This window comes from Manacus candei, unplaced genomic scaffold (genome assembly GCF_025592945.1).
Source record: "Manacus candei isolate 608988 ecotype Guabito, Panama unplaced genomic scaffold, ASM2559294v1 h1tg000023l, whole genome shotgun sequence".
NCBI classification, from domain to species: domain Eukaryota; kingdom Metazoa; phylum Chordata; class Aves; order Passeriformes; family Pipridae; genus Manacus; species Manacus candei.
Window position 1 is genome coordinate 18,832,619 of NW_026138071.1, and position 17,171 is coordinate 18,849,789.

Below are 17,171 nucleotides of genomic sequence, written 5' to 3' on the forward strand. Positions count from 1 at the left end.
AATTCACTAATGAGAACCAGGCTTTGAGAGGCCATTTCCAGAGCACAGTATGGGCTATGCAAGCCTTGGGTAGGTGGCTTAGGGGGCACAGACAGCCCTCAGACTCTGTGAAACCTCTACCTCTGCTTGCAATTTCAGATTAAAAGGCAGAGACATAAATGAGGATGGAGGGACAAGTGGGCAGAGACTTCTACAGGAAAAATTGCCCTTTGTCTCTATAGTAAAGAGTTTGTCGGTTTTGTATAGACAAAAGCTCATCAAAAGCAGAAAGTACCATCTCCCAGAAATGCCACAGGAGGTGCTTTATGTTTCGTAAGTTTAAAGGAATTTTTCCTTCTTTTTTTCCCCCCACATTTGCCACAAAATAATTGTAATGTTTTGCATATTGCTTTTTCCCCCTCCCTTCCTTTTCTCTGCCCCTCACTGAGTTCAGTAAAATCAACATCTGAGCAGGGTTTCCTCTCTAGCATTTTTACCAGTTCACTTTTGTATTCATTTACTTTTAACCATCCCCTCAACTTTGGAGAGGTTGCATTTAGCAAAAGGAAAATCCACCACCCCTGTACCTTGTACCTTTACCTTGTAACTGCTGAAGCTCTCACACTCTCAGGAGCAGGAGAAGGGGCGGAAGGGATGTGAAGTGAGGGCAGACAGTAGCGCAGACCCTGAACTAAATGTCGAACAAGAAAGAGAAGGGAAGTTGTAGGCAGGAAAGGGGAGCCGGGAAGGGAAAGAAGGAGTGAAAAAGTTACAGGAGAGGGTTACATTCAAATTTGCATTTTACTGATTTAACAAAAAGGGGGGTGCTAAACTGAGATCTCTAATATCTGTGACCAAACCTCCCTGTGCAGTTGTCATTTTACTGCGAGGCAGCTATTTGTACTGTCCCCATCAGTGCTCCCATCACTGGTATAATCAAACAGGAGTAGAGCAATAGGAGGAATCCCATGGGGTGTGGAGATGGGGTCAAAATGCCACGGTTTTGCCTTAGGGACAAGAAGGTTCTGGTGTGCCTGCCCAGGAGTCCACCCCCAGGGGGGCTCTGTCTGAGCCTGCAAAGGGAAGCACATTAACCCAGAGTAACAATGGTGAGCACCTTAGATCTTTCAGACGTCCTGGAATGTGAGGCCATCACTGCAGCCATCTGCCTGGAAGGGCTGGAGATCAGCACATGTAAAGGGGTGTAGGATGAAGAAAGCTCCCAGCAGGGGAGCTCCCCAGGTCTCCATCTCACATCACAGACATGTGACCTGCTGGCTGTTTGGTTGCACCCCTGACCGGGCACCACGCTGGGCCAGAGCTCCCTGCCTGCCCCATGGGACAGGGACAGAGCCAAGCAAAGGGCTGCCAAACACAAAGCCCTGCTTCAAATGTCCCCAAATTCGGATAACCAGATTGCACCCACAACTGCTGCAGAGCCAGAGCTGGGCTTCATTCCTCCTCTCCATCCCATGACTGCCCTGCTCCTTTGAGCTGGCCCCAACAGATTCAGACACAGTGATGGGATGGGGTGGCGGGGGACGTCAGCCACCTTTTGCAGGGGACAGAAGATTCCCCACTCAGAAGGAAACAGCAATTCCCAAGTTTCTCTTGGCTTAACCAAAAGCTGTAAAATATATTCCTCCTGCCCTCCACTAGCATTCAAACCTCCTTGTGTATTTTGTTGATGAAATCTCTCACCCCAATTGAAGAGATAGCAGTGTTTGCTAAACATGCCCTGCCTTGCTACCAGAAGAGCTTCTGACCTTGTTCTGTCTTCTTCTTGGCGTTTGGCAAATACTTATCAGTGCTTGCAGTGACCTCCAGCCAGCTGGACAAAAAGCTTTGGAGCCAAACATGTGCACAAATAATTCCAGGGGCAGCTGTTACTACTGGATTATCTCTTCCTGTGGCTTCTACTGATACAAATAGTTAATACATGCTGCAGTTCACAGCCCCTTTCTCTTTAGCAGACCAAGGCCCATCTTCCTTCAACTTGGGGCCATTAAACCCACCTCAACAACAGGGGCCTTCAATCTGGCACTACCCTGCGTTGCCAAATGTATCTTACCAGATGAAACAGCCAAAGTCACGGATCACAGCCCTGCCATCTTTAGCCAAGAAGGTCACCATTTAATCACTCTTTCCAAGTTATGTGTAACAGAGGCCATTCTGTGCGTATCCAAACATAGCACCCCCTCTCTCCAACCCCTCTGGCCTCCCACAGCCCAGACATGAGGTGTTTTTTCACCCCGATGCGTTGAGGTCCACGCTTGATCAGAGTTCATTCAACCTGAAGAACAGCAATGACTCGCTTCCAGAAAATGAGACTATTATTGCTAGAGACCATTATGAAAGCCTGCATGAAGCTGAGACCACATGTGTGCTCAGATCACTCCAAATGTTGCTTAGAGCAAAGCCCTGGATTGTTTTAGATTTGTTTTATAAACAAAACAAAACAAAGGATTGACAGAATCTCATCTGTAACAAGAAAGATTTTCTGATGTTTTCCTGCACTGCTCTTACAGATGCATGGCTGGACTTGGATCTCACACCTACCAACAGTGAGCACAGCAGCTCTCAGAAAGTGGATGAAGACTTGGAAGGAGTCCTTACATGATAGGATGGAAGTGATGGGGATGCTGACCTATTTAAGTTCAGCTCCAAGAATCAGCTTGTGGTCACTGGGACTATGTTAGTTTTTCAGTAGGATGCTCTGTACCATCCACTGGAAATGAGAGTGATCGCATGGCTATGATCACTTTTTTGCCTTTACAGCAAACCTTTCATCAGAGGAACTCAAAGCAACTTGCCAGCAAGTACGAGCACAACCTCACACTGTGCCTGTGAGATAAGCGAAGGATGGAATAGATTAACTGCTTAAAAGCACACAGCAGCTCTGTGGGATGAAGAAAAAATAAGAAAAAAAATATATATGCACACACGTTTGAAACTGTACAGGGTTTTATGGAGAGGCAGCCTGGAAGGTTGCCAGGATGCTGAAATTGCCACCCCTACACAACCACGAATACCATGGAAACCAGTGGGGCACCAGCAGACAGGAAAGGAAATCAGCTGAAAAATGGCTTTCCATGAAATGCAGCCAGGCTGGGACACTGCTCCCCTCCTGACTGAGGGAGGACTACGTGCCTAACCACCAGTGCTGCTGCTGGTGGGAGCTGGGCTCCAGGAAGGAGTAATTCCCAGTAATTTCCCAGCCTAGGGTAACATTGCTTTCCTGGCGGCAGCCAGTGGATGACAGCAAAAAGAGGGATGGCTGAAAACTGCTACATCATGTCAGCTGTGGTATGGAGGCAATGGAAACCCTGAGTGCCAGGTAAAGCTTCAACATGTGTTGGGAGGTGTAGGAAGATCAAAGTCAGTTGACATCTGAATGAGGACAGGGAAGGAACATGTATGCGCAAGCTCCTGCCTGCCCTGTCTGGTGAGGCACGATAAAAAGGCACGAAACACTCATCAGTAAGTGCATTTTTCCCTCAAAATACTAAGAAAGCTCAAAAAAAGATTCCTTCAAGCTGAGCAAAAGTAAGGAGAGAGGCCCGGAAAACAAAACTAAAAATAACAAATGAAACTGAATACAACAGGAATAACAGAAATAAACAAACTCAGACAAGCAGTGGGGGAGGAAGGAACACACTGTTAATTTGTCAAGTACACCGTGCCCACATCAAACTAGAGAGTAAGCTCAGAGAAATATCCACCCTCCCAGCTGAGCAAGGGCACCTGCTTGTTACCAAACAGCACACATCCCTAAAAAAGTCATACTGCTGCTAAGCCAAGTGAGGAGGAATCCAAGCATAGAACAGCTGTACTCATTCAAAATGTTGCTAAGAGGAACAGCAGCATCTTATGAGTAAGCTGGATATGGTGCAATCATCACCAGACTTGAACAAAAATAGCCCAGTGGAGATGAGAGGCAGGTAGAGAGACCAGCACACAGCTGTCCCTCCGGCTCTCAGCAGCTGAGGGGTGCACAGGTGGTCTCCTACAGATCCTAGGTGGAACAGAGGTTGGGGGAGGTTTATTACAGAAAAGCAAAGAGGACTGGAAAACCAGAGAAGCAGTAGGGTGGCATTTCTGCCACACTAAAGTGCACAAGGCAAACGGGCCTTCCAGTAACCACAGGGGAGGGCTGGAAGGGGATGGAGCATTGCCATGGCTGGCCCTGATAAGGCTCTATCTAGGAACAGGCGAGGGCTGCGCTCATGGCCCGGCCGAGAAACGGGTCTGGAGGAGTGCGAGAACAACAGGATAACATCAGGCACTTCTCACACAGCTGAAGGACCCGCCACCGGTCATCAGGAGGCAAGTGTAGATGGGAGACTTTAAAGCGGTGCCAGAAAAAACAAGCTACAGCCAGGGTCGAGGAACATGGGATCCAACTCCTAGTTGTCAGCAGTTGTGGTGTATACATTGCTGAAAACAGACGTAGTGCCAGGAAAATCCAACTCCCAGCATGAAAAGAATAACTTAGGAATGATAATGGGAGAAGTCAAAGCAACTGTGGCTGTGAATTAGTGATTATATAAAAGTTTTTATCTTAAAGTTATGTTAGGCCAAATTCTGAAGTAATTTTTTCAGCCAGAATGCTCCCTTGAGAACCTGTGATTTGGCCACAAATTGCTACATCTTAAAAAAAAAGAAGGAAAAAAAACAAAGACAACAAAACAAAGTTCTTCTTTTTAAGTTGGCTGGCAATACACAGCAGGAAACGGCCTTGACTTTGCAACACACACTTCTGCAGCAGGTAGCTGAAGCTCTCTGCTTTATGCCACCATCCAGTGTCACTGTGAGGCACATGCCACTCTTGAGGATTTGCTCCCTTTTGTGGCTGGGGAACATCAGTCTGTATGCTATGAAGGGAAGCACATGTTATTCAAGCTCCCTGAAACAAGTGAGTTACGATCCGTATCGCAGTTCCTTCCCCTTGGACCTATCAAAGCTACTTCTGAAAATCTGGATGTACAGTAGCTTGGGTACTGCCATAAAGAAACAGCAATTGTCACTGCCCACCATGTGCTGAACAGCAATAAAAATGTTTTTTCAAAATAACTGATCTGGGTTAAAAACTACCAACGTCTCAGTGGTAGGTTCAAGAACAGTGAAAGGATCCTCTCCATCCCATTTCCCAAGCAGTACGAAGTCTAGCAGCAGCTCCAGGCTTTACACCTGGAGGCCTTTGTGTAGTTTCAAATGGAGCATTTGCAAATCCCAGACCCCAATGAGTCCCAGAGAGATGCAGCCACACCGAGACACTGCTCGCTTCCCAGAAACTCCCCCCATTCCGGTTTGAGACTTATTGCACACATGAAACTTCCCTGCTCATTCTTTGGACTTGGCTTAACATAGGTAATATGCTGCCAACCTGCAATTTCTAGAGGTATCAAAAATAACATAAGAAAGCAAGGAATATTTTGAGCAGGAGACACACCCTTCCCATGACAGATGACCTGCTGTAATAGCCCTTACAAAAGCAAGAGAATGCGCTGTCGTAAAATCTGAAGCTCAAATGCTGCCCAGCCAAAAATGCTGGAAATGGTTCTTTCAAGTCATATAAAGACTTGGGAGATTCTGAGAGAAGAAATAGCTGGAAATAGTTTCAGATAAAAGAAACTTTCATGCCAGCTGGCAGAAGACAAACAGATGGATCAGATAGATGGACAGACAGGGCTTAAAGCCACTTTTGTCTTAGCAGTGGGCTGGGCTTGTATATGCAATGTCTGAAGGCAGCATATCACATCATCTGACCCTTAAATGTTAGCTTTATGAAATCATATCAGATGAAGCTGCAGCCTTCAAAAGCATCTCTCAGCCTAGCAGGATTTTCACTCTCCCCTCAGAAGCACCTTCAGCAGGCCTTGGGACAGCTTGGCACTCATGCAGACCACTCAGGTTCTCCCCTGCTCCGTGCATCAATCCAGCCTCTGTCAAAGCTCAAGAAGGTTTGTTATGGTGCAGGGAGTTCCACAAATATTTAGTCAAGACACTTCTGTTCCCACAGTGCAAGAGCAGTGGGGTAACCACAGAGGGCAAGAAATGAAGGATGCTGTGAAGGCTGAAGGGAAATCCCCCCAAACCATGTTTGATATGCTTTAACAGAAACTCAGGGAAGGCAGGATGCGATGCAAACAAAACAAACCAGGGTAAGCACGCTGTATTTTTGGTAGTCTGTGCAGCTTGAGAAAGGTGATGTTTAGTTTCAGCTGCACTTTTGATGCCTGAATTGAAAGATGCCAAACTGAGCCACCTCAGGATGAGAATTACACCTTGACTGGTGGTGATGGGCCTGGGCCACAGGTTTGCATGAACCCACTGAGGTCTGGTTCTAGCCAGACACCCACTCCTCACCACCTACTTGCTTTTTATATAAGATGATTATGGTGGGGGATTAGGCTGTCCCCAGTACTGGCAGCAAATTTCATGTGATGTTTGTCACAAATTGCAGGGACCATGGTCCCCACAGGCTCCCTCCAGTGGCTCTTCCCATGGGACTTCAGTGGGTCACTGCCAGGGTGACATCCCAGTTCTGCTGGATCACCAGCCAAAGCAAACCCAGGGTCTCTGCAGCAGCTCAACTAGTGCAAAGAGATTACAGAAATTTGGAAAGCTTAAAATAAGTACAATGACCAGGAACAGTTTAACTTTCTCTGAGAAATGTGGGGGTTTTGCTGTATTTGAACTATGTGTCCCTGAAGATCTCATGTCAAAATGGAATTGTGTAATGAATATTTATCAAGAAATTCACAGTTGAAAGATCAAAAAAGAAAATCACCTCTGCACTGCTTCTATTCTCATTTTTTTATAACATGTAAATTCATCCAGAAGAATTTTAATACTCACCTTTATAGATGTTTCTGTTTTTCACATCAGACATCTTGTTCGAGAGGACTCTGAGTTACCAAAGACATGGCAGGATTACACCATCAAAGTTGCAACACTGAAGCCCTGGTGTGACTAATCCCCACATAAATGGGAAAGACCAAAGATAGGCAGTCTGTGCAGTGGGTAGGTGCAGAGCCAGACCGTCTCTTCCAGCCCACGGGTGCATGGGAAGCGTGTCCCATCCACACAGGAACAGCCTTGGACAGGCAAGAGTCTCTGGCACCCTCTTCCTTGGGTCTCTTCATAGGGACAGTGGCACAAGTGGCCCTGTGGCACAGCAGGGTTGGTCTTGTGGTGGTCCCCCTTATGTCAGGGCAGCATGGCTTAGGGTAAGGGAGTTGCTCCCAGGAAGAATACTGCATTCCTGGTTTGCTTTCATAAGCATGTTCATGGGAAAAATCCTCCTTTGGGTAAGGCATAAGATCCCTTTTTACCTGTGGCCTGTGAAAGACAAGCAAAACTGTCTTCCCTATATGAACTGCACCTTAGAGAGCACACAAACTTCTTGGTCCATCCAAGAAGTAGCTGTCAGAAGAAGACATCACCAAGTGCACTTCTCTTTCCTGTGGGCATCATTTGGCCATGACTCACACAGCTCAGCTGAAGGGCACTGATGATGTGTCTGTGTGATGCAATGGCCTGTGTCAGGTCCAACACCCCAGCACTAGTTTTCAGAGTAAGTATGCTCATTTTTGCTTTGCAGAACCAGTCTAGCCAAAACCTTGTATGAAGTTGGTCTAAACCCTTCTTCAGCACAGAGCAGGGGTGGCTGATCCAGGCTCACCCAGGGGTCAGTGTGGGCCCCTTTCTCTTTCCACCTGAATTCATTAAGAGAAAAATGAGAGGGGTGACTTGCTGTTTGGAGGGACTTACCCTGCAGGGCAGCACTTCTGTGGTTTCTGCCACTGAGCTAACAGCACAGGGACCAGAAACACGAGATGTGAATTGAAAATCAAAAAGAAGCAAGACCTGCATCTTTCACTGGCATGAAACTCAACTATGAATAGGCAAAACAGATCATCACAGCGATTTCTGAAGGTCAGGACTTCATGAGGGGATGGCAATCAGCAGCTGACAACCAAAGGGAACCCAGATGTTTAAGTTGCATATTGTGCAAATTTGATTGAGAAATCAGAGAAACCTAAACAGCACAATTCTGTTATTCTACATTCAGAATTTTTTGTAGGTTAAAAATGCACTTGAAGTTCTTTTTTGCAGCTTTGACCTCAGCAAATGGCAGTTGTTCTACTGTCAGTAGCAGAGTTGTGAGCTCCAGTGATTTATTGCAAGTTTCATGCTAGCTGATATTTCTGACAGCTCATAGACTCACGTGAATAAATCAGCATTTCAGCTTTTATCAGCACAAGTTTCTATGCTTTCTGCTAAAATAATGGAAAATAAACCTTACAAACATGCATACCAGGAGTCAGCCAAATGCCAGAAGCTGCTACCTGTAAAACCAGTCATTTTTTTTTAGTTGATCATATAGAGTGGGACATAACACTCAATCTTTCTTAATGCCTGGAGTTACTTTTAGATTGTACCCTAGATTGTACTTTCAAATTGCACAGGTACATTTGGACTGTGCTATTATTTTGTCACAGGCTCTGGTGCCCGTAGTACCTGCACTTGTGACTCACTACAACACCACGAGGCGTTGGAGGATCATCCACCTCCACTGGCATCCAGTGAAACCTTGTGCAAAACCTTCACTAGGATTTGCAGGAGACATGCCTGCTCTCACTGCCTGTTATTGGAAATCACCAGCAGTCTCCAGGAAATGCCAGTCAGAAAGGGCTGGAGGCAGCAAAGTAAAAATAAATCCCAACCTAGCATATGAGAAGATATTTAGTGTAAAGGAATACAGTCCTAAAGCTCTGTGCTTTAGGCACAGCGTTTGACAAAAGTGGTCTTACCAGCCTTTTTCATTGCTAAAAGGATGCATGTCAGTTGGACTGCAGAAGCAAAAGGCAGTCTGATAAAACAGATGGCTGGTTCCTGAACAAGGCTCTAACCCTCACTACAGAACAAGTCACGCTGAGCATTTGCCTGTAACACCAAGGCCATTTACAAGTGCCTTTCAAAGCAAACAGAAAGGTCACCACTGACCACAGTAAGAGTTGGAACCAGATGAAATGCTGCACTCAATAACCCACTTTCCTACCAATTTTTCGAGAGATATGAAGTTTTAGAGAACAAAGACTTTCACTTGCAGCTCCACTGAATTCACCATCGTGCCCCAGCACTATAAACAAAGCAAATACCTTGAGACTTGCATATACTGCCCTGGCCAAGACAGCACATGGCTTTCCTCTTTTTGCATAAAATGAAATAATTCCTGGTTTGCAAGGTGTGGTCAGGCAAAAGGAACAGCTCGTTTTCTTTAATTAATCTTGGTGCTCTTTGTATCTGCACTGTCTGCAATAGTTTCAGGTGCTATTACTTATCAGGAATATCTGCTTCAAGGTATAAGCAGTCAAAGTTCTCAATCTGTCATCACCCATGGGGTTTTAAAGCCTCCTCTCCCAAAATAGGTGTGAGGCCTTTTCCCACAGATGCTCCAGAGCAGATCTATTTTGATCACCAAAATACTAAACCCATAAAGTCAGGGGGAAAAAAAAGACAGAAAGCCTTTCAAATCAAGTGAATAAGCCAAGAGTGAAAAAATAGTCTCAGTCATCTCTCCTACCCATTTAATGAACAGCATTCCACTCCAGAAACAACATACACAGGGCAAACCACTCCAAGTGCCTGTTTACAGCCCAGCTCCTGCAGCTGCCCCTCTCCTGCCCTCCCTGCTGGGACATGGCTGTGCCCATGGCCCTGCCAGTGGAGTGCTGGTGGGCAGGGCTGCGTGCAGAGCAGCTCCACTCCCCAACAGAGGCCGGGCTCCAGCCAAGTGTTTGAGCAGACAGACACCGGAGTGAAAGGAGCAGGACTGGTTGTATTTCAAGATAAGACTGGCTGCCAGGGCTTTGTTGGAGGCAGCCTTGCAGATGCAGGAAGGAAAACAAGCTGTAAAGATGGTAGAAGGAGAAAAGACACCCCAAGGGAAGCAGCACTGGCAGGAGACAAAGAGCTCCTCATCAGTGAAGGGCACAGTAACAAACGTGCACAGCACAAGTCATGTCCTGCCCTAAGAAGCCCCCTTGCCACACTCACTTGTGTGTTCTGCACCTCCCTGGGCAGCCAGTGCTGGGACAGGGTGCCAGGGACCTTGGCAGCAGCTGGGACAGCCCACCCACACCCCACCTTGCCGGCACACAGTCCTATGCTAGCAGCTGGGATGCTGGCTGCGAGGCCACCTGCAGCAGGGGCTGCTTTGCTCTCCATGACAAAACCTACCTGGGAAACAAGCTGGGGTGGCTACTGACCCAGCTGGGATTTCACAGAGGCAGCAGGAGGAGAAGCACCTGATGGCACAGTTTGGAGGAGGATGATCAAATGCTGCTCCTGCAGGAGAAGTGGAAGGTGAAGGACAAGAACAGCAGCATCAGCCCAGCAGCCCCTGCTGCTAACAAACTGAGCACAGCATGGACACACCTGCACTCACGTCCTGTTCACTTGTTTTGGTTGCTTGGTTGTTTCTCCAGATTTAGCCTCTTATTGCATCCCTGGGTCAGGCCCTGCATTCAGTCTGTCCCATGCCTGTAGAAAGAGAACAAGGACCTTCACAGAGGGTCCATGGAGGTCCACTGCTTCTTTATAGATCAAAGTTTTTCTGCTTGAACATCTTGTTTCAAGCAAGGATTCAGGGGGAAAGCGTAGTTCCAGTTTAGCCTAAGGTAGTCCTATGCAGCCCAGCCTTGTGCATCCACCTGTCCTAAAGGTATTTTATGCAGCATAATTTCCTGGTTTGCACATCTCCAATTGCTTATAGTCCTTTCTCCATTGCCCCATGCCACTACAATGGGAGAATGGAGTTTCCAGCTGGACAGTGGATGGTGTGAGGGAGGGGAGCCCAGGGACAATGGAGTTTTCCACATGGAGGTGGGAGACAGCAAAGCACAATGTGTTGTTTTGGTTCTTAGTGGTTTGGAAGCTAAAACCAGCACATGCAGCCCCACAGGAGCTAAGAGTAAAGGGAGGAGCTGTGGAGTTGGGATCGGAACAGTCCTGTTTGTATTTAACAAGTGATAAACTTAATGAGCCAGACGAGACCTGAGACAAGATAATCCACACAGCTTCCTGCTGCACTTCTTTTGCCTGCTGCATCTTCAAGTTAAACCAGCACCTTGCCCTCATGTGGCTGAGCTGCAGTTCCTGGCATGCACCGGACCTCGGGCACAGGGAGCAGCAGGACCCGGCCAGAGGGTCCCCAGCTGTGCCAGAGCACATGTGTGCAGTTGCACAGCCCCAGGGACATGGGGAAGGCAGGGTACTTACAGCGAAAGCCATGGCTGCTACTTTGTGCCCTGAGGCTCAAGGTCTTTTTTTATCAGAACAAGGAAGAGAGACTTGTGCTAAATACCTGAGTTTGTTTAATCCACTGCACAGAAACAAAATCCTGAGAGGTTCAAAGCTCCAGTGTTTATTCTATCAGTCTTATTTCTGGTCTAAATAAACCATCAAAATTTAAGTCTCAGCTGAAAACATCTAAACACAGTAGTTGAAGCTGATGAATAGTTAGTGTTTGGCAAAGACAAAGCATGAATCCATAATTATTGTAAGATGAGTCACCTGGAGAAACCAGAGCAGTAGCCATCAAAATGCCTCTTTGAATAACTCAATGAGAATGAAGATGCCTAGAAATGCACACATCAGCAACACCACATCCTCAGCCCTGCCAAGGCCAGAGAGGGGCAGGCAGCACCACTCCAGCTCTGCAGAGGATGTTTCAGACCCCATTTGTCACCTCTGACCAAGGACCCCATGCCTGTCTCACCAGAAGCCCATCCCTGGATACAAGGGCGGTCTGACACCCATATTCCCTCCATGACTCATAGGATTGGACAAGTCAGTCTTTTGCAAACAAAAAAGATAAAAATCATATTGCTTGGGTGTATGCCAAGCTATTATTTCACCCAGTTAGAGTCTTGAACCGCTGAAAGTTAAAAGGATTTCCTCTGGAAAGAGAACATTCCCCAGCCAGAAAGTCTCCAGAAAGGTACAGGCGCAATAACTCCTGGCATTTGGTGTTAGGAAACAAGTGTCTAGACAAAGCCGCCTTCTTTTGATTTGTTTTGGATGACATTTTTAAAACATGCTACAGTACAGATCCTAGAACTTGAATTTCTATTTTTACACTCTTGATACCTGTGACAGGTTCACACGTCCAGGACATGTTGGGGATGATTTCTGCATCTTTGGTTATTTTTATTTAACCACCACAGTCTAAAGGTTCTATACCCCCTGGGGTTTGAAGGGATGGATATCTCTATTTGCATATCGCTATTTGCATGGATGTGCTGTCACGCAGGAACAAGAAACAAGAGTTGGCCACACTGATCCCTGCAGCTGGAACTGCCCCCTGGGGACACCACGTGTAGTTTTGGCCCCATGTCAGTCCTGTGTGAGAAACCTCAGTTGGATTTGAGGGGCATAAGGGGCTCCTGCACAGGGGTCTCACAAGAAAGCGCCCGAAACCTGGTGCAAAGGTTCAAACACCCCCTCATGAGCTGCATGTGGCACAGCTGGGTCTGGGCACAGGAGCTCTGTTGGCACCTCCTCTCCCACACATGCTTGCTGTCAACCAAGCAAAAACATGGCAAATTGCACTGAGGAAGTACAGTTTTTACCTTGTCCTGCTGTTCCCAGGCGGTCAAAGGCAGGCTGGCCAGGGGGAGGAAGCACCATCCCCTGCCACAGCACTGCCCATTGTTGCTTCAGCATGTTGCAATACACTGACTGAGCAACTGGCAATTATATATTGCATTTATCTGCAGTGTTATGGTGTTATGTTCACAGCTGTCTAAACAGCAGCTTGTCTCCTATCCACAGTAGCTTCCATTTTGCGTGGCCTTGCTGATCCTGTGGCAGAGAACAGCAGTAAAGCCTGAGCTCAGCTCAGGTTTCAGTGCTGCCCTGCACCCAACCAGTGGCACACCAGTTTTTAAAAGGTCATTTTTAAACATGCTTCTACATCCCTACAAAAGCAAACCCCCCTCTTCTTGCCACCCTGCAAAGGGAAATGTTTTGTGTTTTGGCACAGCTGATTTTAATTCCTGTTCAAGAGGAGGGAATTTAGTGTGGCTGCTCTGAGACTGGCTGCAGTTTTATCGAGAGAGATTTCATTGTGGACTTAGACAACCTCACTCATAGCCATTGTGCTGTCAAACAGGTTTCCTTCCTCTTCTTCACAACACTTCTACATCACATCCTATTTAGAGCTCTTATAGTGCTTCATAAATAATGCGATAATGAGAGCCCTGTACACTTGTGGGATTTGGGAGGCATTATCTCAGTTTTTAAGAGGTGGAATGTAAAGATCAGAGATTAAAGGTGGCAAATCCAACAGGCTGTGATCCAAATAACAGGAGTTTTTCCTAACTCGTTCCCTTTAAATTTTGAGCCCCTTCTGGCTTACCAACAGTCAGCCCAGTTTTCCCACTCCTTCATCCCAGCACTTCAGTCCTGCCTCATTCTTTCTCTCCAGAGTAGCTTAGAAATTTTGCACAAGCACTTCACCATTTGCCCCTCACTGCATTTTCCTTGAGCTCTGTTGAGAAAATGTTGCTGTTTCCATCAGCCAGTAACTGGGATGAGAAATTAAACATCAGAAAATCTTTCTACTGTAGATTAATACTATTGAAAACCTGGAGTCACTGAACATAGAGATGCTCACTGCTGTAAGAGGAATAACCTTTTGCTTAAGAAACATGACCGAGTGCAAAGGACACAAAAAGAAAATGAAAACTCAGAGCTAGGACACATCATGGGGGACAGGCCCTCACTGCAGAAGCTCCTGGATTTCCAGCAGGGGTTAATTAAGCATAAGCAAATGCAAGTGTGGACAGAGCATTTGGCAGCACTCCCTGCTAGCCAGAGGCAGCCTGCGGCTCAGGGCACCACCAGCTCCCTGAGGGCAAGGCTGATTGATGTTGAGGGCTGCACATCACACCCCATGGCTGGAGAGGCACAGGATCTGAACTTGGCGACTAAGAAAACAAGATTTCTATCCAAAATTTTATGCTACTTCAAAAGACGACATGCTGCGGTGCTTCTCCCTGAGGAAGACACAAAGCTACTGCTGAGCTGTCTGTCACTTATAATAAAATTATTATTTTTCCAGCAAAAGTGAAGTCTCGCTGCAGGATGTGGCACAGACAGCAGGAAGTTGACTTGTGGGATTTCTCATGTGCAGAAACAGCTTGAGAGGGATGGGCAAGTTGAAGGCTTTACCTGAAAAACAGCAGCAGTTCTGTCTCTTCACAGCAGGCAGGATTCATGACCCCTGAGCAGTTACCTCTGTGTCTCCAACCTCAGTCTCAGCAGGCACGTCTCACTGCAGGGACACGAAATCCCAGGATAGCTCTGGAGAGCTCCTCCAGTCCAGATCAGAAAGGCCAGTGCCTGGGGTGGTACAGGGTGCCTGCCCATCTCATTCTCTGTGGCAGGAAAAAACAAGGTCCTTGTGCTTGGCTTCTGATGCCCAACAAGAGCTGCTGCATAGGCATGGACACATGGAAGACATGCAGAGGGTGTGTGTCTGTGGGTGGAACAATTGCAGGATGGCTGGAGCAAGCAGGATGCCTGCAGGCAGCAGGAGATACCTGAAAGGAAGCCCATATCCATGGCCTGTAGGCAGTGGGGTGAGGGACTGCTGTGGGACAGGGCTGCAGCAGTGTGTCCCCCCCACACCCTCCAGCAATGTTCCCATGCAAACAAATCCTCACGAACAGGGAATGCTACCAGGCAAATTGTCAAGCTACAAACAAACCCCCAAACATCTGTTTTCCGAAAGACAATAGTATTAGCCTGAAGAAAACACTCATTTTCCTGACAAGGGTTTTCATGGTGCAAAGTAGCAACTCAAAAAGCTGGATGGCATCTCTCTGGTGAGAGTGTCCCAGAAAAAGCAGATAGTGAGCAGCCCCTCTGCTCACCAATGCCTGTTCCGCAGAGCACTGCTTGATTCCAAAGGGGAAAAAACCAGCAGAAAACTCCATCACTTTAACCTTGCCAGGCACTTTGCCACTTGGATTCTGCAGCTGAAAGTCAGCATGGCTTTCCTTTGGAGTCAGTGTGAATAAGGAGAAGCAGGTAGGAGACCCAAAGGACCTCAACCCAGAAGCAGTCAGGCCCAGTACTTCACAGAACTGGTCCTCTCAGAGGGAACACAAAAGATTGTCACCAGCCCAGAAAGAAAGTCTTCACTGTCCCTAGATGAGCACCTGGCAGCTCCCAGAAGGCTGGGCTGGTGGTTGTCTCCCTGGCCAGAGTGAAGGCTGTGTGGAACCCCTTCCCCAGCAGGATCTGTAACTGCACAGTCAAGGGGACTGATGGCTACTAATTAAGACTTACTGTGGGCTGTGAAGGAAGGCTGCCCGCCCCTCAAGCTCTCAGTCAACATGAGAATAGATTTTCAAAAGCTGAGTGAGCATAGGCCATATTACATCGCTTTCAAACTGCCAACCACCCCTTTGAAACACCCTCACTCACTTCATTCTAGGCTTAGCCCTAGTTCATCAGCCATTTTCCACTGCTAGCTTTGGTTTACAATAACCCCTATTGGTAAAATGCTCCAAGGATCATATTATCATTTTAGCCTCTTCTGTTGCACAGATCTCACTGTTCTGCTTTAAGTGCCATTGTCAGTCTGGCTAGCTCTTCTTTCTGCATTCAAACAACTCAAACCCTCTATCCCTACTCTAATGTTTGTTTGGGGATTTTGGTTTTGCTGTATCAATAGATGAAATAAAAGATCCATTTTTGGACGAATCCCCTCCTCTACAAAAACTAGTGACCCATAATACAGGCTCTACATAAATACCTTTGTTGCACACTTATTTCTTACAGGGGAGGCTGTACAAGCCTTAAAACTACCATAAAAAGATTAAAAGGTTTGCATGCCAATTAAAGGCCTGTCACATTTCTTAAGTAAGAGTCACCACTTCTCTGTGCAAAGAGGTTATAGTATTTCCCAGCTATACCTGTAGGTTTTATTATTATTTTAAGGTGCAAGACTGTACACAAATGCCCAGACCTTCATTTGTGGAAAACCATTCGTGAGCAAATCATCTTATCTGCTTGAACTGATAACCAACTTGAAATGCAGTTACCCTGTCTTACAGTGACTGCAGTCTATCACCACTGTTTATTTTCACTGATCATATTTAGCACTTGAGCTGAATACACTTATCAATGTTTCTGCATATCTCAAAGGGCCGCTGCTGCTTATTGTTTTGAAGATGAGGAGTTTAACAGTTCAAACTACAACTCAGAGTACTGATTTCATTACCTGCTTAAAAGAGGGGCAGGCAGATAAATGTATGGTCTATCCAGCACTGAAAAGTTTTAACACTTGCTTCCTCTTCTCCACCCAGTATTTCTGGGTCACATGCATCTTGAAAGAGAATAAAGTAGAAGCTCTAGCTGAGTTAATATTAAAATCAACACTCCCAACACCAGAGCAGGAAAGGCAAAGACATGCTGCTTCATGACTGAGCTCCAGTGGGCTGCCTTGTGAGATGTAAGCTGCCCTGCACTGGACATTGGCTTGCAATGACAAACCACTAAAATGTGCTACATAAGGAAATAGGTGAATCTGATTCCCTTGTTATCAAAGCAATATACAAAAGGAAGGAAAAAGTGGTCGTGCAAAAATAACTTCTCTCCATTTCAATCCTGATTAGACTTACTAAGCAACTGATGATCATACAAATTTTCTGATTAGGGTAAATTATATAGGACAGTTTCTGAACAGCACATACATAATTTATCTGATACTTTTGAGGAAGCAACTACATTAACAGTTCAGAGGAAACTGAACTCTCATATCTGGTAAGGATTTCTGCTTGAAAATGCATTTACAACAAAAACCTGAAGGCACTAATAGCCCAGTCTCCCATGTCATTACGAATACTTTTTAATACCTTTGCTGCCCATTTAAACATTTCAGCTTAAATTCATCTTACTTGTCTAGCAAAAAGCAGATGAACTGGAATGGTCTCACTATTCCCAGGCAGTCTCAATTAGAGCAGTTAAACTCACTGCAACCTTCCTGAGGGAAAAAAAAAAAAGGCAGTTCATATTCTTGATACAGGTACTGCATTAATAAAATGTTACCAATCTTGCTAGGGATTTGGTATATCCACTTGCACTAAGAGGTCATGAGCCATGGGCAGTTC